This window comes from Barbatula barbatula (assembly GCF_947034865.1).
Source record: "Barbatula barbatula genome assembly, chromosome: 17".
Classification (NCBI taxonomy): Eukaryota; Metazoa; Chordata; class Actinopteri; order Cypriniformes; family Nemacheilidae; genus Barbatula; species Barbatula barbatula.
The window spans coordinates 10,702,772-10,729,881 of NC_136780.1; the positions used below are offsets into that span (position 1 = coordinate 10,702,772).

The 27,110-nt window shown below is 37.8% G+C and overlaps 1 protein-coding gene across 5 annotated transcripts in view; it reads left to right on the plus strand.

The window, feature by feature from the left end:
* sulf2b (sulfatase 2b) overlaps positions 1 to 27,110 on the plus strand; it is a 115,209-nt gene that overhangs the window by 38,361 nt on the left and 49,738 nt on the right. For all 5 annotated transcript variants that reach the window (XM_079478508.1, XM_079478509.1, XM_079478505.1 and 2 more), the window contains exon 3: positions 3,739 to 3,782. The gene's annotated coding sequence lies outside the window, so the exon portion shown is untranslated. The remainder of the gene's footprint in view (positions 1 to 3,738; positions 3,783 to 27,110) is intronic.

Here is a 27,110-nt window from a genome sequence, read left to right on the forward strand (position 1 = left end):
CACACACACAGAGTAACCAGCAGGACCTACTGTGCTTTTCTTCTCTAACTTTTCTAAATGGATCCACTTGCTGGAGGCATGTGGAAGGTGTATTACTGCAAGCGCACGTCTGGAATTTATAATAAGTCCTTCATCCAAGCATGGCCCTTACTGAGGCATTGTTACTGTGTTTCGGCAATTCCAAATCCATTTTTCTATTCAGTGGGTTTATAGCGTACAAGGGAGGGGAGTTGGTTTTTCTTCAGTGGTGCTGGGTAAAGAATATTTGTGTGTTTTTCTGAATTGAAATCTGTTTTTGGCTCAGAAGTTACTGAGGTAGAGTAAAAGAACAGGGTGTGATTGCCAAATTGGAGTCAAACTGACTTAGCCGGATACTAAAAAGTGAATTCACATAACAATAATTAAGAAAGCTTTCAGAGAACTACAGAGTATTTCTTTGGGGATGTTAAAATATACTGTTACTCGTGACTGCTATTACTCTTTATCAAACAACAAAAAAAAATTCGGACGTCAACATGCATACAAGGCTGTAGAAATGTGCTTATTAAGAAAGTTGCAAAAGCAAGAAAAATAAAGACAAGTATAGATACTGATATTACATGCTGTCGCTTGCTGAATTGAGGGTGTGATGATTGACTCTGTTTCACATGCTGTGATTATTCTGCTTTTCTGTGCCGAGTTGCTCTCGGCTCGTGCATTATGCATGCGACCGGACCATGTTAGACCGAGAACATGGCGGTAAATGATTCAGTGAGTTCATACGAGCTCAGCAAGCGGGGAGAGTCACCGCAGGCACGTTTCTATACGTGGAGATTTCTCATGGGTGCTTCTTTCTACCGCTGTAAACATTTCCTTTTGACGTCGATACAACTCTTTCTTCGCCGTTAATGGACAGGAAAGTGGACACTGACCCACGATCAGACTATATCAGAGCGGTGTACAAGGCTTTTATATGCCACGTAAATGGATGATAAGGGATTTTAGAGCTTTAGGGATGATTCGCCCTATACATATTAAATAACTCTGAATGGCTAGATGGGCACAAAGATGGATGAATTGCTGTCTGGGGACTGGTTCATAAAATATAGTTTAAATACACCCAACAATAGGATAGCGGTGTGTTTGCGTGTCTTTTAGTCTCATTAGTGTGTTGGGTAGCAGATGGCTTGACACGTGTCTGTTACTTGCAAATCAGCACAGATGTTCAACACACAATAAGCTCCAACAATAAACCACAGAACACATCGACTATAATACAATTACACAAAGATGAAGCATAATCAGACATCTGAATCTTTCTGATTGGACCGTGTGTGCATTATTCAGGTTTTGTAGCGTAATTAGCTTTAGCTTGCTGAGGCAAGCTCTATTGTTGCTGTTACGCATTTTTATTGGTATGGGATTTCAACAAACCCCTGAACCCACATATTAAATTTCAGCAAGTAATACGTCCCGTGTGTTTATGCTATGTACGTGAACAAACATGTGCTATGTGGCACAATTTAAAATTAAAGATGTTTAAATGCTGTATGATTATGAAGAAAGCTAAATATCATAGAGACTTAAGGAAAGGCTTCTTTACCTGTATCTCCAACAAACAAATAAAACACTGCCCCTATCTATAACACCATCCGCTTGTTAAGTCATCATGTTAGGAATACCACTCCTGGGTCCAAGCTTCCACTCATTTAAATTGAGGGTGCTATTTAAACAGTTTTTTTAGCGCTTTTTATTTAAATCACACATTTACTTGTTTTTAAACTCACTGTGCACATTACAGTCTTAAGGAATCTGTTACATTCATATTTTTAATAAATCGTCAAATGAACGGCTGGTTCAAAGGGATTTCATTACGGAGATAAAGGTTAGGATCGTGATTTTCTTTTAGAGTTTTACAGCAAACCATCAGTGTTTGGACCTGGAAACGGTGGTGCGTGACATAAGACTTAACAAGCGGATAACAAGGACATAGCAACACCACAGCAACCACTCAGGACACCCTTCCCTTTATAAAATGTTTAAAAATAATTGTATATGAATAATTTATATAAATCTAATTATTATACGATAAAATATTGTATTGTGTTCTGTTAAATTATAACCTATTGTTTTAATAATTCGATTGATATAAATGTATTTATATAATTGTTAGAGTTTTATTGTTTTTAATAGTATTATGTAGCCTACATGTAAGGACAGGCAACTGGCCAATCCTGTGAAGGACAGAGTCTTTCTGTAGAACATTGGAGGCTGAGAGAGAGACAGAGAAAAGAGACATAATAATACAGAGCTTGTCAGCCTACCATATGTAGAGTTCTCCAAGACAAAGATGTTATGTCTCTTCACATTCTGTCACCATTAAAATGCCATCCCACAGAGAAACTGGAGGGATGATGTGTGTGTGTGCGTGCGTATTAACTAGCCACTGCGACAGCAGCCCCGCTTTGTGTATGCATGCATGTCCTTTTGTGACGTTGCTACATGTGTGTGTGTATGCGTGCATGTGTCCTTGTCTTTCCTCCTAGTGTCCTGTTTGATGTATCCTCAGCGGAGCTGCTTTGATGACTCCCATCCGATCTATTTTGATGAAAAATAAGAGAAATTGCACCATTGCTCTTTGCTCGAGTTAAAGAGAGGAAAAAATGACACACAAGGGAAACAGTACATGAGCAATCACACATTTCAGGGCCGGCCTTGTGTGGTTTACTGCTATCGTTTAAACCCATTTACCATTTATGCACCAGTTAAATACGTTATTTTCACACGACGTGTGTATATGGTTGGATATGTATGCAAATTAGGTTGATTGCAAATTGCCCTTTTGACCTCTCCGGGTTTCTCAGCAGCTGAAGTCATCATTGTTAAGTCGTCATAGTTCTATAGCGGTGAATTGGAAACAACCACACATTTTTTTGCATTCTCAATTGCTCAAACAGCAAGAGAAAAAAATCGATAGTGTTTTCCCTTCTTTCAACAAAATGAAAATAAAAAGTCTGATAACGGCAGAGAGAATGATGTTAAACTCAATGTGGCTGCAATAGACACGGCATAAGAAACTCCCTCGCATTAGCGTTACGTATTCTTTTGTAATTTGATGCAAAGGTAATATGTAACAAGCTCAATAAAAGGAAGGAAGGAGGCGGGAACCAGCGAACATAAAACAACTTTTAATAAATAAAAACATAAATAGACAGCCGGCAGCCCCCTCACGGGCGACTGCCGGCGACACACACAAACCACAACTAAAAGCCAGGCCTGGTCCTCTCTCACTGATGGTCCGGTCGCTCGTCCTCTTATGCTCCCAATCTCCTCCGTGATACAAGACCGGCTCTCGTCCCGCCACCTCACTACATAATATAATACAAAGTATATTGTTATAAACATACAAACATTAAAACATATATACTGTATATAAAAAACTTTGGAGGATTTATGAATTTTTTGGAAAATTGTGTGTCTTTGCTGTCAGACGGTAGCAAAGACACACCTTGTGTCTTCATTTTTCATATTTTTGATTAATCATTACTTGGATCATATTCATGTTTGTTTGTAGGTTTTGCAACTGTTCAATTAATAACCAGACAGCGATGACATTTAAAATTCATGTTTTTCATTAAGGGGCGGGGTCATACAATGTATGTACAAGGTATGACTTGATGCCAATCAGGACAGATAGATGTATGCAGGTCCAAAACATCTATAAATCTAATTTGTAATCTTTGTGTTTTTCTTTCTCAGTGTATGCGGTTTCTCTGAAGAAGAAATCTTCTCATCTCTGTCAGGTAAGCAACGAAACACTCGTCTGTGCTCCCTCTTTCCATCCCCGTGCAGTTGAGTGCTCTCTTTCCTCTTCTCTTCTAAACACTGTCAGTCAAACCCCAGCAAACGTTTATCACAAGAGCCGTCAGACAGAAAATCCCTCACGTATATTTTTAACCACACACGCTCTCCTGTCTAGTACACGCTCTCTAATGACTCGTAGTGCATTCACAGGCACCTCAGGGCTGATTCTCTTGCTCGCCGATGACCCTTGTTGTGTCTTCAGACTGTTGCTTGGATACAGGGGCCGTAGAGGTGGCCCTGACCGACGGGGAAATAAAATGGCCAGTGCTAATGGCTATCAGGAGAAAAGCTTAAAGCCTCAGGGGCTCAATCTAATGGTTGTAAACAACTTTCTCACAAAGCGGAAAAACGTTTCCTCACCACAAAACCTTCCACTACTTCCAAGTCGTAAAACAAGCAGAAATAAGGTTATAGACTGAATCTGTCTGAGCCGAATCATGTTTATGGGGGTGAGCTGGAGAATCTATATAATTACTTAAAAAGGTTTGTTTTCTTGAATTTCTCTTGCAATCAATTGCAATCAACGTTTCTTGCAAGAAAAACAGTTTTCATTTAGTTTTACACAACCATTTTTAACCCTCTGACGCAACTTTGAATACAGTAAAAGGTCTTTTGGGGAAAGAGATTGAGTTGAGTTATGAAAGTTATGAGTACATTAGACTCTTAGGAAAACAGTAAAGTTCTGTTTTCAATGATAAAGTATGTGTTTGCTTTTTAACATTCAACATATATTTCTTCTTGAGTCTCTCAATAGAGACACACACACACAACCTCTGTGCAAATAGGGTCTCTTTCTGAGGTGGATTCATTAAATCTGTCCAACACACAAACACTCATTCTTGTTTTTATAGTCATTTCACGTGTTTCCTTTTTTCTCTGTTTTTCCAGAATACTTTTAAAAACAGGTGACTTTTGTTGCTCTAGTGCAGTGGATGAAATGATGATACGTGGAAGGCGATTCAGGCTCATGCTGTATTTGTTATGTTGTTTTTTCTCACTTTCTCTCCTGTCGTATCTCCCTGTTCTTCACACATACACTGACACATCTGCGCCAAATGACTGTGAGAAATGAAAACACTTCCTCCTTAACGTTTGTCCGTAAATTGGTGTGAACCGAAAAGTGAGAATTACAGAAAGGATGATCTCCATTTAAGTCCGCATTTATAAACATTGTGTAGGTTTGTTCATCTGATTTGCTGTATAAGATGTTGATTTAGCTGTCAACTCTTTTATTTACATTTATAAAGATGTTTTTAAAAAGTGACATACAGAAGAGGAAGCATTTCACATTTAGCATAAAGAGATCTTCTCAATGGCAAAGTGTAATTCCAGCACAGCTACTGTACTCTGATTTTCCCCTGAAGATCACTACAGATGTGAGCTTGTGTACATAGCTGAGTGTACCCCAATTACCATAATAGCATATATGAGGTGCAGTTATGGTTCAACTATAAAATACAAGCTATTTGTTCAAATTTCATCTTTTAAGACAACAGATTTATTTATGGCTAAACAAATCTTTGGCTGTATTTTAGATACTATTAAAGCCATTATTCTGTAATTGTTCTGAAATGAGATAACCTCCGCTCTGCATTTTTTTTGCATTTGGCTTTTCAGAAAAAGGGAGGGATTGGAGAACATTGGAGAAACAATATTTTTTTGCTATATTACAGAAAAAATTCAATAAAGAATTCTTAACATTTCAGATTAATATATAAAATATACAGTATGTATATATATTATTCCACTGACCATTTTTTATTCATATCATTGCCTTGGAATCTTCAAATGATTTAGCAATTGACCTTTTTTTTCGTAAAATGTGAACTTTAAAAGTTCTTTCAAATGTGCACAATGTGGAGAAAAAACATCACATAACACGTAAAGTTGTCACAGAATGTAATGTGAATAGCTGAATTTTGACAAAAATGTAAGATAGAACCTTATAATTCCAAGCCGACGGTTTAATATAACTGTATTTATGTCATTTTAAATATAAAAACTCTTCATATTGTATGAAAGTAAATTAATATTTTTAAAGACATTTCATTTATGTGCCCACCAGACAAAAATATTAAACATTAAAATATTTATTCATTCTTTTGCACTAAAGTTCGTGTTGCTCATGCAGTCAGATTGGTTTAAGAAAGACATTCTGAAGCTCTTTGTGTCCCAAAAAGGCAAACCATCTGTTCATTCAGATCCCGGCATAATTGTCCCCCTCTTGTTCCGCTGTGGCATCTGAAGCCTAAAGCAGATGTAGATAGAGCGGGTGGGTTTAACTAAAAAAGGAAGCAATCACTTCACCCGTTTGCTCATATTCAGCCTACCCTTCTGTCTTATTAAACATCAGACCATCTGTTAATATTGATTCTTTATTAAAGCAATACACCCCCTGACATTAATTGAGTGTGAATAATCGGAATAATCCAACGTGTTCCCTTTTTGTATTACATAAAATTGCACGTCACGCTGTACTCTGTGTTCTCGGATATGATAATCCCTATCAGATCTCTGCGGGGTTATATAAATTTCATAATATCTTTTATAGTTTATGAACGCTGGCAGGAGGTCGGCCGGATGCCCCATGGGCTCTTCTCAAACACAGGTTATGAAAAGAAAAAGGCAATTGGAGGTTTTACCAAAAATAAAGGGAAAACAGACATTTGCAAATTAAATCAGTCTGCATTGTACTTGGACTTTGTGTAGAGAGTTTCAATGGAAAATAGCTAAGTTGAAGAAACTTTTTATCTGTAACCTATTACCTTAAAGGCTTCAGATTCTTTCCCAAACTTAAAGCAAACTTTGCTTGTTCTGCACTTTTAAAATGACGTTTTGAGGACACTGCGTCCTAGTCTGGCATGAGGCAAGTTTCCAGCAAACAGTCATCTAGTTTATTAACAATGAATGGAACAGAATACCAGCCAATGAGAGCATGTTTGATGTTGTAACGTGAAGTAAGTACGTAGAGCAGGTTTTTGTACTAATGAAATTGAATTGTGGATGAGACTGCTGTGTTCTGAAGAAATCGAGCGGACAAACAAAATATGTTGTTGTTTTGCTGTTGCAGTAGAAATAAGAATTAGCCTATAGTTAACTGTCACGATTCCGCCGCATCATGTCATGTTTCTCTTGGTCTAGTGGCAGGATCATGACAGAACCTCATGTTTAATGTGGAGAGAGGCGACTATTGTTTATTTGGCTTGCCATATGCTCTCTCGGTCTCGTTCTCTGTTCCCGTTTCCTCGTTATTGATTCATGCCCTATACCTGTTCCCCTCTTGATTTGGTCCCTTATTTATTTCCCTTGTGTCTTCTGTCTTGTGCTGGTTCATTGTGGTTGTGTGGTGAGTTCATGAGTCTAGACTAGTCTAGTCTAGTCTAGTGTATTTGTAGTTCTTGTAATGAGTTTATTTTTAGTCTTGTTTAAGTGTAGTTAGTCTTAGTCCTGTCTTGTTATGTTATTGTATCCCTGTTTTGTTATGTTATCCCCTCGTGGGTATTTGTTTTGTATCATTATTAAAGTCTTCGGTTAACCCCTTGTCTCCACCTGGGTCCTCTGTCCGTGTCTCACCCCCGTGATCATGACAGTTAACATTATTATTTACATGTTTACATTTATTCATTTATTTTGTAATTTTTTCCAAATTACTTACAAATAAAATAATATTCGTCCAATAAGCTACAAAGCTATGTACCTGTATATGTTTGACTACCCAACACCTGGGGTGCCAGAAAAAAATACATTTCTTGTAAAGTAACAATTTTATTTTACATTTAACTTCTACATTTTCTGATAAATTTTTACCGTATTTCAAAAAAGTCAGATTAAACAGCAAATTCCCGTAGAATTACATCTTTTTACAGTACATTTATGGTAAGATAACCAAGCTATACGTTGAATTAGCTACAACAGGTGTGTTTTATTTTGTTCTTGCTTTCTGTTTATTGTGTTTTGTCTGGTTAGGAAAAACCTTGTAAATGTCTATTCTTCACAGAAATACACAGAGAAAAGTTAATGGAAAAGAGGTAGCAAGTGGTAGGAAATCAACAGAATGACAGGAAGTTCACTGAGACCGTGTGGCACACCCTGGCAAACACATCTTTGAAAAGAGTTAAGATTGTTCTGTTGTTATTCCTGTCTTTGTTTTCTTTCTCGTTTATAAAAAGTGTCCTTTGCTGCAATAAGAAAAGTGACCTTCCCTTTAAACCACAGGGATACGAAAACAATGGCCAGTCTTTTTTTAATTGTCCAGTTCAGTATGAGGAGTTCTTGGTAAAGTTGCATGATTTCTGACGTTGTTTATAGATGAAAGTAGAGGATATGGATTCATTTTTTTACATTTCAAAAACACTGTTTGTTTTGGGGAGGGGGTCAAATGCAAATTGAATAAAACTTTTAAGGGTTGACTTCTTTAGCATTGGTTTATGAAGGTTAAATGTGTCGTTTGTCCAGCTGTTTGAATTGGAACATTTGTCTTTAGACTTAACCTGACTTTATAAGAGTAATGTGTTTCTTCTATAAATCTCTCGTCTAACAAATTAATGAATTAATTTGCTAATTAATGAACTCTTTTTATCCCCCCTCATTGTCAGATCTGTCTTTATTCTGACCGTTTGATCTTTCTTTGCCTGTTCTGCTTACATCAAGTTAATTTGTCAAGCAGATTTGGTGACTTTGATGATTATCTTTTTTTATAATCCCACACTGCTAGTTTAGTTATATCCCATTTATCATCTTCCCAGGATGCACTGGGGTATACATAAATAAACATGAACTTGTTTGAAGCTCTTGCAATTTATGAAATGTTGTTAGAATTACAGTGGTAGCTTACTGTCACAATATTTACTCTCACTTAATTAATAAGAAATGATTATTTATTCACTCTCACAATAATAATAGTGAGTGAGGATGTTAGTCCTTTACATTCCGCCTCCTGTGCTGCACAAAAGAAAGAACTCAAACAGATGTGAAACAACAAGAAGGTGAGTAAGTAATTTGTCGTTTATAGGTAAACTGTCCCTTTAAATAAGTGAATTGATTCTGCTCAAAAAGCCTTGTTAACTGTTGCCTTCATTTCCACAAGCATCTCACTTTACAGAGAGTGTGTGTGTGCGTTTGCGTGTGCGTGTGTGTGAAAGAGAGAGAGAGAGAGAGAGAGAGAGAGACAATGAGCCAGTGAGTGTGTCATTGATTTTGAATCATTTGAAGATTGACATGGCGATTGGTTTGTCAATGATAGACAGTAAGCTTTGTCAATAAAAGGCCACACACATTGTTCCAGAAATGCCTTCATTGTGACATCCTAGATGATCCCTAAGAATCTGTTCTTTCACAAATGATTCTGAATCAACCATGTAAAACGCTTGACTGAAAGGGTTCAAATAATCTTAAACATCTCATTCAAAGGTGTCGGCTTCGATGTCTGAAATGACTTTGTAGACACAAATATAACTGTGCCGACATTTCAGCAATTTCTTTATTAGACAACAAAAAAGCAGCGAATAGATGAGAACCTCTTCAATACCTCAAGAAGCCGAATGATAAAATGAAAATAGAACCCTTTTGCAAATTCTAGTCAAAGAGGCGTCAGTTTTGAAGATGATCAGATTTTTAGATGCTTTTATTTGAAACAATTCCCACTGTTACAATTAGTTATTTGTGTTATAATACAGTTATTGTTCCACAAGTGTTCAAAACTTGACTTGTGCAGTATACTGTACACCGGATGTTGACCAATCAGCATCAAAGAAACGTGTATGACTGTTTTGTCCTTGATGCCGATTGGTCAGCATCCAGTCTAATGCAGCACATTTAAGCTATGCACCCTTACAACTCACCTAGAGATCATTTCTTTTCGATACATTGTTACAGAAAAGTCTACTAATACTGATTAGCTAAACATTTCTATGGAGTTTGTGTTAGTTTAGATGCAGTTTTTAATTGTCCTGCTCTTTTTGACACTTTTAATGTACGTTTTTTAAAATTGAGCATCGCTTCTGTTCTCTGCTAGTTAACCAAGTTCAGAGCAAGAACACCAAACCCCCAGTGACTCCATAACAGCAGTCATCTTACACACACTGCGATAGTCTTCCTACTGAATCACTTACAGACATCTGGCAGAGTATGACAAGGGGGTCAGAGCAGGACCCCGAGCCGTACGACCAGTCCAAGAGTGTCTCATTCTCTGTGTGTGCTGGGCCAATTAAAATCTAAATATTTAATACATTCTTTCCAGACTGTTCAACACTAACGATCTTGTATTGACATTACACCCCAAGGTTATACCGCAAGAGTATAAAAGTGAAAAATAAAGACGTGGGGAAGTTAGAGATGGTTACATGAGCACAGTATGCACTGTTGTTAAGGTACCAAATATAAACATTTCAAATGTCTATGATTGTGTGGGTGTGTATGAGTGTTATGCTCGCAGGCAAATGTACCGCAAACCCATTCTCTCCCGCTGATAACATAATTGTTTTAATAGATTTAAGTAGTGATAAAGGGTCTCAACTCAGGGCTAATGATGTAGCACGGAACTCCACTTAAGTGCCTGTAATTTGCTAAGCTTGTTGAGGGAAGTGCTAACCTCTTCAGAAGAGAGATCATTCTGATTCACTGTGTATGTGCTACTGTACCCGTCTGTGTTTGTTTGCGTGTATACGTGTGTGTTGGGGGTGGAAAGGTACTTGGCAAAGTTAGCAGCACCTACATAAATCAATTAGCATGTGTTGTTGGTAAGTGTTCCTTCAAGCTTTGCTGGTTTTTATGTTAGGGTGGAGGGGGCGAATATGGTTGCTTAAAATATAGTGAATTTCGAAATACAAATAGCACAATAATCATATATGTGAGTGATTCTATAATTGCGGGTACATTTGGCATTTGGGGCATTTTTTTCACTTTACATAACACCCTTAAAGGCATAGTTCACCCTTAAAATGAAAATTCGGTCATCATTTACTCTTGTCATTTCAAACCTGTCTGACTTTCTTCTGCTGAACACAGAATATATTTTGTTAAAATAACGTAACAACAGCGGTACCCAATGACTTGCATTGGTTTTGTGTCCATACAGTACAGGGCTGTATACTAACATTTGGGGCACTAGTGGTACACCAGCCCTTAATTTGTTGGCACCAGTCATGGGGTGAGGTAAGAAAAAAAATCACTAAAACTTCATTCAAATGTGTTTAATACCTTAATAAATCAAGTAGAATCATTGTTCATGATTTAATTATTTTATTGCATATGTAAACTCTCTTTCACACTTCACTATATTTGATTTATTTTCTTAATTTCTTTCTTGAAGCTACTTTCTTTAAGATTCTTGGTAATATGGGAATTTTTACGTCATTTTGTGTTTATATGTCCGTTTCTGAGTAAGAAGGCGTGAAAGAGAACTCAGTTAGGATTTTTGGCGCTGATTCCATGTGTGGTAGCGCATTTCATATCTCGAACAACCCGCGAGACCTGAAGGCTTTAGGTGATTATTCTTCATGAAAGCTGCATTGATACACGTCTGGCTTTTATCAGTAGCGACTCACAAATAAATAGGATTTAATGTAATGTGTTAACATGTTGTATGCTTTGCAGTATTGTCAGAGAGCTTTATACAATAGTATAGTGCTTACATTTTTATACGTTTCCTATATTAGCTTCACACGCATACAATACATGCAACACATTTTGTTAATTTTTCTGTTTTGTACCTTAGCTGGGGAAATGATTGTATTCCACTGACGGCATCGGTGCGATCATTAAGAAAAACTTGTCGCACTGGCAGTTAAAATTGCAAAATGCAAACATTTAGTCGCAGTCTAGAGCCCCGGAGTAGAAGTGAATGAGTTGTTGTTCGCTGCGGAAGAAAGACATTGCTGTCTATTTTAGGTGATGCACATTGATACAAATAGTAGCCTCACAGTGACTAATCCATAACACTATTGACCAATCAGCATCAATGACCAAAATAATCTGTTTTATGAGAACTGTTTTATTAATATTTCATCACGATGTTGTTTTCACAGAACAGACTTCTTTAATGTGCGATGCTAAAAATACAGCTTCAGTAACACACACACTCACACACTTCCCATTAGTGAGCTAAGCAATTGAAGGTGGATCTGCTTGCTGCTTTGAGATCAGTTAACATTTCATCCCTTTGTGTCGTTTGCGTCAGTGCTTTTGCTTTCATCTTGCCATTCATTTTTCATCGCAGCTCCCGCGTTCTCCATCTTAACAGTGATTATCGACAGATGGGTGGATGAAGCGCTGAAAGAATTTACGGACGGGCAAAGTGTGTGTGTCAGCTTTGAGTATAATTGCACAGAACGAGAACAAGAAACAGATATAAAGACAAAAAAAACATCTCAGGAAAATTATGTGTAAAGGTAGATGTTTGAAATGTTCATTGGCTTATATCTTAAATTTATACACGGCTCATTTCAATGCTTGATTCTGACTGACATTCCAAGGGTTGTTATTTTTAAATGACAAACGCTCAAAACGAATGAGACCCTGTAACCCGGATGCTGAGAGAGGCAGTTTACTATTACACAAAAATGTATTATAAATATGTCTTTTAATAACATATATGACATTATATTTACAACTAATTTTCCTGTTTGTGACGTTTTCCTCACGTGGCAAGTAGCCGTGTAATAAGCGGGATAATGTACAAGCAGCCGGCTGTTATCGCGAAATATGCCCCTTCAGTGTGATACAAGACCCAGCGTATTTCGGCGATAACAACCAGCTGCATGTACATGATCCCTTACGGGATAGTTCACCCAAAAATTGTAATTCTGTCATCATTTACTCACCTTCGTGTTGTTCCAAATCTGTATAAATGTCTTTGTTCTGATGAACACAGAGAAAGATATTTGGAGGAATTATTATAACCAGACAGATCTTGCCTTTATAATGTTTTTTTATAGATTACTTCATCATATTTGTTGTTCTGTTGAACACAGAAGACATTTGAAGAATGTAGGACAGCAAACAGTTCTGGAGCACTATTGACTACTATTGTATTGTTTTCCTACTATGGTTGTCAATGGGGGGGGGCAAAATATGTCTGTTATACGTAAGCATTCTTCCAAATATCTTTCTCGGTGTTGATCGGAGCAAAGAAATCTCATTTGAAGGTGAGTAAATGACAGAATTTTCATTTTAGTTTGAACTATCGCTTTAAAGGAGTAGTTTACGTATTAAGAAAGTCAATGACATGAATGGACAATTTATGGATGGATGTGTCTACATTGTGATGCTGACTGAGACACATATGGTATTGAGAAAAGGTGACAGCAGATAACTCTAATCGGCTGTTGAAAAACTGAGACCTTTAAATGACTATTTGAAGTGCTCTATTGCCATCCAGGAGAAAGTGATTCTGAAATCTAAGCGCTGAACTGACCCGAAGCATAACAGCACGGTAGAGAATGAGCTGTAATTATGGCTGGGCAATTTGCCGTGGTTAATGTGGGCCCCGGGCACACAAGAGAGGGGGATGATGGGTAACAGGATGTGATCGTGGCTTTGTATCATGCAAAGGTCGTGATGGAGGCAATGGCTGAATCACAGGTTGAGAGTGAGATTTCTATGTGTGTGCACCTGTTAACGTTATTATGCTGTCGTATAACACCTGTGTCTCTGTCCTGCTTCATGCATTTTTAGTCCTGAAAGTTTAGATCTAGATCAATAGGTCAATGCAACTGAAGACGATCAGAACAATTTGTCTTTTTCCGGATAACTCTAGTGCCAACAAATGGAAAAGTGCAAATTCAGCAAGCGTGCACCAGACTTTATGCAGATTGGTGTCTGCGCTGTTATCTTTAGGATCTCACTCTGTTCAGCAACATCTTTCCATCCTCCATGCTACACTGCTTCTGATTCTCTCTCTCCCTCTCTCTCTCTCACTCACTCACCCTGTAGACTCTGATATAATTACACAATCTGTCCTGCCAGAGTGGGGCATTATTTTCAGGTAATAGCTACCTGATAGTGCTGAAAAAGAGAAAGAGAAATGCGTGTGTGTTTATAGGGAATCAGTGAGGCGAGTTCATGCATTATTGGTGCATGGTGGACTAAAATAGTTTGTCTCTGAGGAACCATACACACACAATATCATATGATCCAATACTGTATACCGTATTCATAAACTAACCCATACTGTAAGCTATTAACGGCCAGATTGACTAAAAAGGGCAACATAGCGCGATAGCTCACAAAAAGCACAGACGGGAGTGGAAATTTTTGCGGGTGATATACAAACAAGGCGCACATTAAAACACAGATGCAATATCTCATTAACATAATGACCAACGCAATCTACTGAGAGCAGCGCACATTAGTGCAGGCTTTGAGACCTGCTTTTCGGGCGTTAAATAAAGCCGCAAATACCGGTACAATGATGAGTGCAAACCTGAGTAAATCACGTTGTGTGATTCACTTAAATGCTCTCAAAACACACCAAAAGAGGCATTTGCACTGCCGCAAGCTGTTAGTAAATCTGGGCCTAAGAGTGCACTTCCTGTATATGTGGCTTTTATGTTGTGACAAGGTAATTTGTAGACGTAATGTATTGGTTGCACTGAACTTCTTGACGTACTTCCAACTTTTAATATCGCAGTAGTTTTCAGTTTTTTATGTTTGTAATTTGACGGAAGTCACTGTGCACGTGGGCCATGAACTTTTGTTCTATTGTGCAAAAAACCTACATAATAGCAAAATACATGTCATTAATGTCAAGTTTAAGTGCTAATTTCCCCCCAAAAACAGCTTGGTGGCTGTGTGGTGCTTTGTAGGAGAACAGTGGGAATACACTTTGAGCAAATTTCATTTTCGTTCCTTGTTTGGGGGCATGACTGGTTGCCCCTTTGTTTCAGGAGGTGGGACTTAGATTGAGTATGTAGTCATGTTGCTTGTATATTTGCTTTGTATTTTGTTGTTGTTTGTTTTGCTGTTGTTTCTGTCTGAGCGAACTTATCCAGAAAGCTCTGTTTGGTTCACTGCAGCTCATTTTGGCTTCATTGGGGCCTGATGTTGATCATAGTGGTTCGTTCTTCTATTTTGTTCGAGGTATAACATCACCTTCAGGTCTTTGATATCGTTGGTAGTTGTTATTTTTGAATAGAAGGATGTGAGTTTAAAACACCACTTCACAGAGACTGCCACTTTACTACACACTGGTTTATTTTTGTGGCAACACTGATATCAGATCTACCCGCCCCTACATTTTCACGTTAAAACATTTTCAAGAAGAAGTATGTTTTTTGGTCACTTTGGTTAGGTATTGCAAAAATATTGCAGGTATTTGGTCAAAAATATGTGTGAACCATGTTCTACATGTAACTCTGAATCCAGCGTGCGGACTCTGGGGTAAAATGCTCAGAAATGTCAGTACAAATCAGTGTGTTTTTATGTGTTGATGTTCATGTCTTGTTTGAGGCTTTTGTTTTTGCGTGTTGTAGAGCATGACAGGTCTCCCTCAAGGTTTGATTGTGTTCTTGCATGCCTGAATGACCCTCCACACACACACAAACACACTGTATTTGTCAGTTCTGTTTTGTTTCACTTGCCTCTCACTGATGTATACTCAGTTGCATACACATTTGAGTTATATATAAGCTCATGTACAATGGCCTAGTTGCACGAAGCCACCATATTAGATTTTCGATCAGCTAGTGTGGGCAGTCTTATTTCCAGTCGTATAACGCCGCAAGAGAAAATAAGGATTATTAGATAAAAAGAAGAAACTGATATATCAGCGATATGACAGAAAATCCTCTGTACATTTCTGAGTTCCTTGTTGAGGCAACACAACTCAATATAACAGCAATAAAGGCTGATGATGTTTTATACCAGTCTGTGCAATTGCCCATGTTTCTCCCCATATCACCATCTTCTTAAGCAACGACACTAAACTCGAATATGTTGTTTTAACCAATCCACTCACAAAATGAGAACTAAAGGATTTTTATGCAGTAAACCTGTCTGTCACTTCACTCCTGGCTCACAGGACTATAAAGTGACTCGGTTTAGTTGAACTGATCCCAGAGCTGTGGGACTTCTTAATTCTGTCTGTGTTTGTACTGAAGAACTGCTCTGAGTGCAGTGTGTGGTTTCCTGGGAACATTTTCAGACACTTCACAGGATAAAAGGATCTGACCAGCTCTGTTGATGGTTCTTTGATGTCTGCCTTTGTTCTGCCCGGTGTGTGTGTGTGTTTGATGTGGAAGTGATTTCCGTGAGAGTCTTTTATTGCACAGAATAGGTAGAATGCAGTGGATTAGAACAGTGTGTGTGCAGTTGTGTGCGGGTACTGTAGTGTGTATTAGTTTGAAATTGATCTGTTTTCATTTTCCACCAAGGGCACAGCTGCGATCTTGGAAAATTGAAGCAATTTCAAACTAGAATACTCTGGGAGGGGTCAGATGGATTTGTTCAAAGCATACAGTATATCATTGACTGCAAGTCTTTTTTATTTATATAGATAGTATAATAAAAGACAGACAATGATGGCAATGCGACCAAGGAGACCAGACTTGTTTTGTGTGGTTGGAAATGGTTTTAATTACTTGCAGGGCTCGAAATTTACTTTTTTTCTTGGTACCTCTGGTGCACCCAAGTTTCACAATCATAAAGTGACATTTTAAGAGCACGCTCTCTTTCCTTCTCTCTTCATCCGTGAGCGCAGTATACATGAAAGTGCATGCTCGTATCATTCACTTAAACGGTTGCGTTTAAAGCAAAGTTCTAAGTTAGTGTCGTGTAGCGGTTAATTCAACAGGAACATGACGCAGCACTGCTTCTGCCTTATTCATTATAAAACTATTGCAAAAGATTAGAATCAATGAAACTCCCGCCACTTGAGGGATGTAGTATCGCCCCGCAGAAAATGTGCGTGCAATAGAAAGTGAAGAGCGAAGACCTGTTTAAATCTTACAGGATCTTTACATATTATAATATCATATCTAGCAATCGGACAGCTAGAAAAACGTCATCTATTTCAATTCAACAAATTTCTTTTTTAATTAAATCTATTTACTCTGACTGCACGTTTATGCATATATTCATATTTATTTGTTATACATATAGTCTATTTGTAAAACACATGCATACATATGATGTGGCCTAGAAACCCTGATTTAGAAACAAGTGTTGCAAGTATTTATTGCTCTAAATCTGTCATATGAGAATTTTAATAAAAATTTGACCCACATCGGGATACGTATCGCATCGTGGCCTTGCATCGGGATGCGTATCGTGAAGTTGTTGGTGATACACAGCCCTACCGCGGAGTAGAAAGACGTATTTTGTCACTGTAGCTCACAGCACGCACAGGTTAAATTTCGGGAGCATATGCGACCAAAATGGTTGCAATTTCGAGCCCTGACGTATATGTTATGGTTGGATTTAGTGTTATATTATTGTGGGAACGTTCATATACTATTTGCAAACAATTCTCAAGATCTGTTGTTTACCTGATAACTTAAGGAAAAAGGGTAGTTTTCTCTCATTGCTAAACAAACAAAATCCATTCAGCCCTGTTAAACTGACGTTCGTTCCAAAGTTTAAATATCACAAAATTTCACACAAATTTCACTACACAGCATTGATCACAGATAATTTCTTTGAGCTCTGGTCCAAAAAGGATTTAACAAAATTAAATAAATAAAAATAATAATTGATGATGGAATTGATAATGATTTTATGATAAATAATGTTAGAATGATTTCATACTGTCACAGTTGAATTGAAATACAGGACAAAAACAAAGTGTCTTCTGTAAGCGTTTTGGGGGGAAAGGCATGATTTTTGGTTAACTTCTAAAGAACTCAATAAAATAATTTTTAGTGGACTACATGAAAACTTCAAGACGCCTATACGGCAAGATCTGATCATCTGTATTCACCATCAACTCTCAGAAACAACAGTGTTCAAGATCTCCCTACAATTCCAAAGGTTTCAGAAAATATTCGGTCTCTGAAGAATGAGATGACCCCACCCACATAATCCAGAGCTCTTGAGTCGTCTCCATCATCAGAGAGTGAACGTGTATTTCTCTGAGACCCTCAGAGTTTGATCAGACTCATCTGAAGGCTGCTGCAGTGATTCTCTCTGGCTGTCCGCCGTGACTCACTCCACAGGCTGCGGGGGAAGCTTGAGTCGAGTGTATGTGTGTGTGAAGGGAAGGTTGATGAGTTATCTTGGAAACAAGCACAGCCGACACATTTAAAGTTTATTTGACAACAACCGCACACAAACGAATACTCTGCATCTGTATGTGGGTTTTGTTAAATGCATTATGGTCTCAGACCACTAACTGAACGTCTGATGCATAAGGCACACTTTTCTGGAAAAACCTCGGCATGTTCGAAGTCGTCATCTGTTTGGATGAATTTCACAGGATTTCCGGCACATGTACGTGTCACGTTCTTCAACGATCTTCCTTTAACGAAGATTGACAGCGATGGTCCCTGTATCATTGTTTGAAATTCTGTCGGTCTTAAAGGCTCTGATAAACTCTTTCTAGGGACAGTCTATTAAAAGTAATAACACTTTCTCACACACAGTTATTGTTGAGATTGTTAAGATGTCTTATTCATGCTCATAGACCTTTGAGCTCATCTGACAATTGCCAGTGGTGTCCACTGCCTTCCCCTCTGTCCTTTTATTTCACACACACACGCACACACATACTCAAGATGGGGAAAAAGAAATTGAATAAAGATGAATTTAGATAAATGGAAGAAACAGGGCTGTGAAAGTGAAAGGAATGGAAATAAAATGAAATTCATGACTTAAGGAAACCTCTAGCATCTGAATGAATATGTTATTGATTCTGCTTGGTGATATTTTACATTCTATTAGTTTGACAATCTTATTGAGCCTGATCTGAAGACATTAAGGCAGCCTGTATTATGTGCGCTGAATAAATCCACAGACATCATGGTAGGAAAAAAGGCTTGATAGAAGTGGACACTTTTAGGACGACGCGTCTCACCCCCTGGTGAGAAGACGAAACTAAGTCAATGGGACTCTATATGAAAGAAAAGTTGTCAGAAGGAATAAGACATTATTAATGAAGCTACATTATTGTCCAGGAAAATGAAGCCTATTTTAGGATAAATTAAATGTTTTTGCATTGTAAACACGTAATATTCTTATTACTGTAATGAGGACGAGCATTTTACTTTATGGTTGTTTTGTAATTCTTGACAGTGATCTCATTACAATGATCGTTGTTGTTATTATCATTATCAGTACAACAGTACAAGGCAGTACAACAAACACCACCGTAATAAAAATACAATGAAAAAATCAATTTGAACACTGCAGTAAAATAATTACATTAATACAAATATGACAAATTGTCAGGCCAACAATGTCACAATGCAAACACAATGGTTAAAAAATAAACTCTCCTTCAATAAAATAGTTTTAATTTCTTTCCATTGATTTTGGGGTGAAATTAACATGACATGAGATGCACCCGGCGAGAGAAATAGACAGACTGAGGATAAATTTTGCAATACTTCAAAGAAAGTTCACTTGACAGTGCCTAGTGATGGCGTGTTTGTGTGTGTGTGTGTGTGTGTGTGCGCGCACTTGTGTTTGTGTAGTGAGACCAAAACGACTTATACGCGCAAATAAGCTCCCAATTATTTACCCAAATGAAAAGATGTAAAATATCTGCTAGTGGATTGTTTAGTGTCGAGTCAAACTCATTTAGCCCAGGCACTTTATTTTGGCCCGGTTTAACATATTTTTGGTACAGAAATATTGTGGAATTTAAATCTCTGTGTGATTCAGAATGTTGAATGTCCCTGGTGTAATGCATTGAGATGGATATTTGATTTAACACAAACATGTTATGGTTATATCTTTCATTTATATGATATTTCACAGAAATATCACTGTCATAACAGTTGTGTGAGAGTTTGGTCCTCCAAAACTTCTACAGCAGGATGTGTTTGACTTCCTCTGAGTAAAGTGGTTTGGCTCAAGCATTGAAACAGAATCGGGTCTGATTGGTCCAAAATGAAACTTCTCTTCCCCAATGTAATGAAAATCCAAACCAGGGTTTCTCTAGGATTGCAATGTTATGACACTTTATAAACTTGTTTGCTATACTAGTTACTAAGCCGGTGATTGTATATTTGATTTGTTATAAGAATTGCACAGAAGAGAAGTGTTATAAAACATTTTTTGTTTAGAAATAGATGTTTCTCAAGACTAAATTGACACTTATAAATTGATGCTAAATTGAGATTGACTAAAGGCTAAAATACACTACAAGACTTTTGTTAAGATTTTGCCCAGATTTTCAGTCTGTGCCAGTCTGCAGATTTGATCAGTTAGTGTGTTCCTATCTGAAACTTGTCTAGTTAAAATAAATCTGTTCTATTAATACTTGTAGTATATTCCAGCCATTACTCTTCAGGGGCTGGTTGCACCAGCTGGACATAAAAAAGTTGGGTGTAAGCCCAACATCGGACTTAACGATGTCCAGACTTGTGATAAATATTTACACCGGTTGCACTAAAACTACGACCAGGCGCAGCTACACTCAGCTTAGACGATGCGCGTCCCAGCGGCCACATTCTACCACATTGAAAGTGACATTCTTACTGCATCCAATGAGTGAAAATGTTAAAGTATAAACTTAAATAATTCGATAAAAGAAAGGTGCGGATTCCGCTACATTACTGCAGTGATTATTCGTTGATTCATTCAAAAAATTCAGCGCTGCTAAAATTAAACCTTCCTGTAAGTTATCTACAGGGCGGAATGGTTTTAGATGTGTTCAATAGGACTTAGTGTATTGAAACCGAAAACATTACAAATAAATTCTAAAAAATCATTTCCACACATTCAGTTTGTATTAGAAGCAACCTTATCTCTGTATTCTACAGTATCTAATGTATTCTTTTTTTCTCCATGGATAAACGTAAAGAATTTTTAGTAAGATTTAGTCGTACGCTATGCCTTGGTGGTGCAAAAGGTATAAATTCTACGCAGGACTTGCATTTTATGTCCAGACTAACCGAATGTACGTCCAGCTGGTGCAACCGGCCCAAGATGTTTAATATGTTAAAATACACTTTCAATACACAAGGAGGTGTGGAATGAATGTATATTATAAATAATATGGATTTGAGAATTGTGCGAGTTTATATTGAAATCTGTAAAATTATTATTTATTATCATTTTATTTCAACAGATATCTATAAATAGTCAAATACTTTTAAAATGGTCTCTTAATATTTTCCGCGATCTATGTAACATTTCTGTTTATGTTTCTCATGTGAAATATAGAGGACGCAGGAGACTTCAGCAAAAGTTTACATTTGTTCTCATTGATGTCTAGGAGAAATTATTGAGAAATTGAGACATTGGAAAGATCTCATCTTATATGTGTTATTACGGTACAAAAAGACATCTCAACTGAAGTTTCACTCTACTTTTTGCATGCTTGTTTTCGAAGCAGCTTTTCCAGCCCCAATTGTTTGTGTGTGTGTGTGTGTGTGTGTGTGTGTGTGTGTGTGTGCATGTGTGAGTGTATTTGTATGGCATTCGCTGCTGAGGGCGACCCTGGGGAGTCGAAAGGAGCAGGAAATGAATGACTGTCCCGACGGGAGTCTCATCCGTAAGCTTCCCAATACGCCGAAACAGTTGTGATTTAGCACCTTTTACCTTCTGTCTCTCCCCTCCGTAGGCCACCGCATTCATCCTAGTGTCACCAGCCTGCTTCCTCAGCACTGTGTGTGCTTCCACAGAGAAGGATATGAGCAAGCAAAGTGAGACAGTGCGTCAGGTGCAGTGACAACTTAATAACAGAAAGATGGATAGTTGGTGTGTGTGTGTGTGTGTGTGTGTGCACGTGAACGTGCGTGGCATACAGTATGCATATAACAGATTTTCCAGAATAGCTCAGGGACTAATAAGGCGTCTGCCTCTACAGCATACACCCTATGACAGCCTGTTGATGGTTTAAATATAAAATGCATTAAAAAGGGTAAAAGGAAAATAAGACACTAAAGCGTTTTTGGAATGAAACAGTGCGAGTTCAGACGGTGTTGAAGGAGCTACTTTGAAACTGTATGGGCTGCTTATACCTGATGGCTGCAGTTCTTAACGTTTTCCTTGTCTGTCGTCTTCTCTGTTGGACACCATAATGGAAGGTTACTTTACATTCTTTACATGCATTGAAGTCAAATGATATCAAAAAAGCTTTTTCTCGAAATCTCACTAGACAGCACAAATTATACATCATCATATAAGCTCACTGTAGCGAATTGAGCTAGGAAGGTTTTGAACACTTTTTTTATGTATTTCACAATAACTGATTTTGTTTATTTTTAACCAAAATAAGTAATGCAGTACAGCTTTAAAATCGTTGAACCTCAGTCAACCTTTTAAAAAAATGGTTAACTAAACTACTAGTTACTGACAAGAAGTATCAAACAACATTGAAGCCGTTGAATGGTACGATATCAATTTAAGTACAATAATAGATTTTTGTGATGAACAGACATCTCTGTTATGATGACATTAATGGGAAAACTAATTTACAGTTTATAAAAACAAAGGAGCAATGAACTGCTGCATTTAAAAATATATTTTGCTATAGTAAAAGTTTGTATTTTGGTGGACTGGAAATTTAAAATAATTGGAAATGGCTTTTAAAGTGGACGTTTCTGAAAACAAAGAAGTTGTCGTCTCCATGTAAACTGCAAAACTGTGAAAAAAATACTATGCCAAGTACTGGCCTGCATAATACAGTTTTTCCATGTATTCACAGAGCCGTTTGAACGCAGACCGTTCTGACAACGTCGTTGTGTGTATATGAAACGTTTATTAAATGTTTTTTTTCTCCACTGTTGTCGTGTAGGCTATAGACGGTTAACTTTCAGTAGACCTCCATAAAGAATCAATAACTGTGGAGTAGTTTGATTATAATTTAAAACAATTAATATACAATAAAATCAATTGTTATAACCACACAAACACCAGAAGTTCACTTATACTTTTAATCATTCACTCGCTGTACATCTGATTGCGCAATACAATGAGACACAAAAAATACTGTATCATTACTGTATCTCAACCTTTTCAGTTCTGGAAAAGCCACATGATTTTAAAAACAGCTTGGCTACTGTCTTTCTACTGAGAGATCACTGTTTTAAAATAATGGTTTAGAGGATTATTGGTTTATTTTTGCGAGAAAGGAGAGTAACTGGACAGTGGAAAATGAAGACAGAGAGAAGAAAGCTGTGGGTGAGAGTGAGGGAGCAGGTGGGTTCTTTCATGGCGGTTATTTCAGTTCGGCAGTATGAGCCTTTCTTATGAGGTCATGGCATACAGCTGTTCTAAGACATCAAATTTTATAGCGATTTTTACGGGAATGTGTGGTTTTTATACCAGAACATGACCACATCACAGCAGACGCATTATCCTTTTATAAATATAATCATCGCTATACTGTGTTTACTTTTCTTTTTAACTTATATTATCACCTTATAATTTGAGTATGTTTGGGGAATATTTAAGGATGTACTTATGTAACTAAATTTGTTTTCACGCTTGGTTTGTTTTCAATGTTCCATCCCGCACCATTTCACTGTTCAAATTGTATAATTTGGCAAAATGATAGTACATTTATATAATCAAAGTTACCATCTCAATGGCTGTTCTCCAGACCTGTAGACTCTGTTTCGTCTATCTGATGCAGTATCTCAACCACACACCTGGTCTCTTATGATTTTTTCTTTCCACCTCAGCCAGATGACAAAGTCGAGAAAACACTGGGATCATAGGAAAGGAGAATAGATATATGGAGGAATGTGAAAGGCTGAGCCCTCCACCACCGTCTCTCTCTCACTGGTTCTCTCTCTCTCTCTCTCTCTCTCTCTCTCTCTCTCTCTCTCTCTCTCTCGCTCTCTCTGCAGGGACTGGATCTTGTTTCTGTGGCGCCTGTGAGACTCTGTGTTAGTCTCCACTGCCTCCTCTTGCTCTCTCCATCCCTTACTTTGTTCTGCTGTCTTTACACTTTCTCGATCTCATGGGGTGCATTTTACTATTCCTGTGTTACAAGGCTTGTATTGTGCAGGGTCTTATATATACTGTTTGCTTATACTTTTACATACACTTTGCAGAATTTGCAAGATGTTTATCTGTATAAAAAATTATAAATGTTGTTTATTCTGACCAAGCTATTTCTACGTACAGATACTGTATATGCATAGATTGTAATTATAAGGATAAGTTTTCAAAAGATCACATAGCCTTTGTAACTGAAGAGCAGAGATAATAAATGAACACACAAAATAAAAATGATTATGATCATTTATTCACCCTAAAACCTGAGATGGTAACTTTCTGCTGTGGAACACAAACAAATATATTTTGAGAAATGTCTCAATGGTTTTGTGTCCGTACAATGGAAGTTGATGGGAGTCACTGTTTTGTTTTGGTGGATCATTGAGTGTTTGTAGCCTTTTGCATGAGTTGCTGGCCTGTCTTGAGCAGTGAAGCTGTACAGTGTTCTTCACATAATGCCTTCAGGTAGTGCATGCTCTGTGGTTTCCCAGCATGCTTTGCACTTTTGAGCTCTTTCACACAGTGGCTCTATGAAGATGCAACCGTGCTTTTTAAGACAACTGAGGGATTTATACTTTACCGGAGTATATCATGTTCTAAATCAATGGTATGTCCGTATTCAAAATAATACTTCCCTGAATGTAAAAATATCTTCTGTGATGTAGTTTTATGATATTATATCTAGCTTATTTTGCGAGTATGTAAACACAAGAATTAGTGGCGCAAAACTTTCACACGGTATTCTAAATATCCATCATGTCTCGACATCTGGTTTCTGTCGGTGAACACTGTAAAAAAATTTCAGCCCCCCACTCGGACATGTTGCAACTACAAAATGTTTTAATCATTAGTTTTGTAAAAAACTCCTGTTGTGATTCAAGTGATTCATTTATGAAACCTCAACTGAGTCAAGTCACTAAGAAAATGTATTTGGGGTCTTAATATATTTTGTGTATGCACAAATTTCTGAACAAAATACCAGAATACCTCAAGTTTACAAAACACAATTTACCCTTGTTTATCCCTGTCACCCAGCTCGTCCTTACCGGAAATATGCCCATGATGAAGGGTTAACCACTTTTTAGCCCTAGATCTCCATTTAAACCTCGGTGCTAAACCTAGCGCTAAGCTAAGAATCTCTGGCGCTAGCATATTGATATTAGATCTGCTGCTGGAGCACTAATGACCAGGCCGATTAATAATGCATAGCATAACCTCGTCCGGATCTGCCTAATTGCTATGATTTGTCGCTCCCGGTAGAAAACGGGTTTAAAGTGAAATCCATACCCTGAAGTGAGGGACGCAGCACACGTGGTAGAACTTTTTGTAATGAATCAATTCTGATCTAAATTGAAAATGTGAGGGTTAGTGTTGTTCCATGTGTATTTAAAGAGAAAAAGAAATCATAAGTGAGACCTCTGTAATATAATTTGACACAAAGGACAATTACTGTAGTTCTAAAGATAACGTTTTTAAAGGAATTTCAATTTAAGAGAATAGCAGACTCGGACCCCCATTTAATGTTAAGGATACAGAGGAATGATATCTGTGGGATCACTTTAAGTACTATTCTTCCAACGGATGAAAGACTGCCAAATCAAAATCCATTTCATCTTAAAGGACTCACGCATTAAAACTGATGTGTAAAACCTTAGGATAGAATGTTATCATCCGTTGGAGCGAACACTAGTATAGTTCATCATTATTGGTGTAAAAGGGCCTCGGTTCTCTCGGATGTCCCTTAAATATCTTTATTTGTGTTTTGAAAACACCGGGAGGTCTCAAAACATGTTGAACGTCATGTGGTTGAGTAAAAAATGACAAAAAAGTATTTTGAGGTGAACTTTTCCTTTAACAACATAAATCAACTGTTTTGCTTGAGGACAAGTTTATAGCCTGCAATGGGTTTTACACAAGCGGCAACCTACCGATTTCTCTCGTGAAGCCAATAGGAAAGTGACTTTAACTGCAATTCATCGACTGGCCACTGGAGACTGGCTCCAAAACACAGCAGAATCTCAATGAACCACATGTTCAAATCTTTACAGCAGAAAAGACAACATGTTTACAGCCTTGTACAAAAATACATTTTGGTCTACACAGCAAATTTTACCCTTCATGAAAACTGTGAGGAGGGTGATTTTGTTATAACCCACCCGTTTAACTTATATTAAGCCTTACAATTCTGCAAATTAGATGCGTGGCCACAAGTGGCTTCAGCAACCAGGCGCCTCCGATCCAACCTCGTCCCGCCTCTTTGCCCATTTTCGATTATCCGGGAGTGATGCGCAGCTAAGATTGCGCCGGCCGGCCGGCTCCGCCCACTTTAAGCTTCAAAACAGCTCCTCAGAAACCTACAGGTGACGTCACGGACCCTCATCCATGTTTTATACAGTCTATGGTTTTACATTATACAAAAGCGTGTGATATATTTACTGATTTCACTCACAAACAATTAATTATCACTTGTAAGCTTGCAGTGAATCTCTTAATTCTTCATTTACATAAAATGTCGCATTTATTCCTATTAGTAAGCGGCTAGATGTGTCAGCTCTGAGCTGACCACCTGTTAGCAGTACCACTGTTTCCAGATCATGTATTTAATACCATGTTGTGCAGCATTGTAATTGGCTACACGCCAGTGCACTGACCCCGGGTCAGCTGATCACCGTCATGAGTCACAGCGCAGACAAAATTACAGTTGAGCGCAGTCTCTATGTGTCTGATAGCACCCCGGAGGGCCAATTACTCCTTGTTTAAATGGCTGTATTGACTGATCCAGGATCAGTGCAGAAGCAGGGAGAGAGCTCATTGAGTGTGCTGGTTTGAATTTCACAGTTTTTCACAGATTCAAGGACTGAGGGGGAATTTTGCTGAGTTTGTAAAAGTGTTTAAGCGACTTGATGAAGAAGAAACGCTCACGCAGTATCATTTCCCAGGTGTTGTCGTGCGGAGGGTGGCAGGTTGATGGTGGGAGGTACAAATGAGTAGGAAGATAAATTTTGCTGAGGTGTTTTTATGTGTGTACTCGATTGCTGTAAAGGCATGATTAATCCGCAGTATAGGCAGAGGTTTACCTGTCATAGAACTGTGCTGTTTAGGGAACAATATTTAATCGGAACATTTTACCATAAGATGCTATTTGTTAACAATAGTTAAAGACC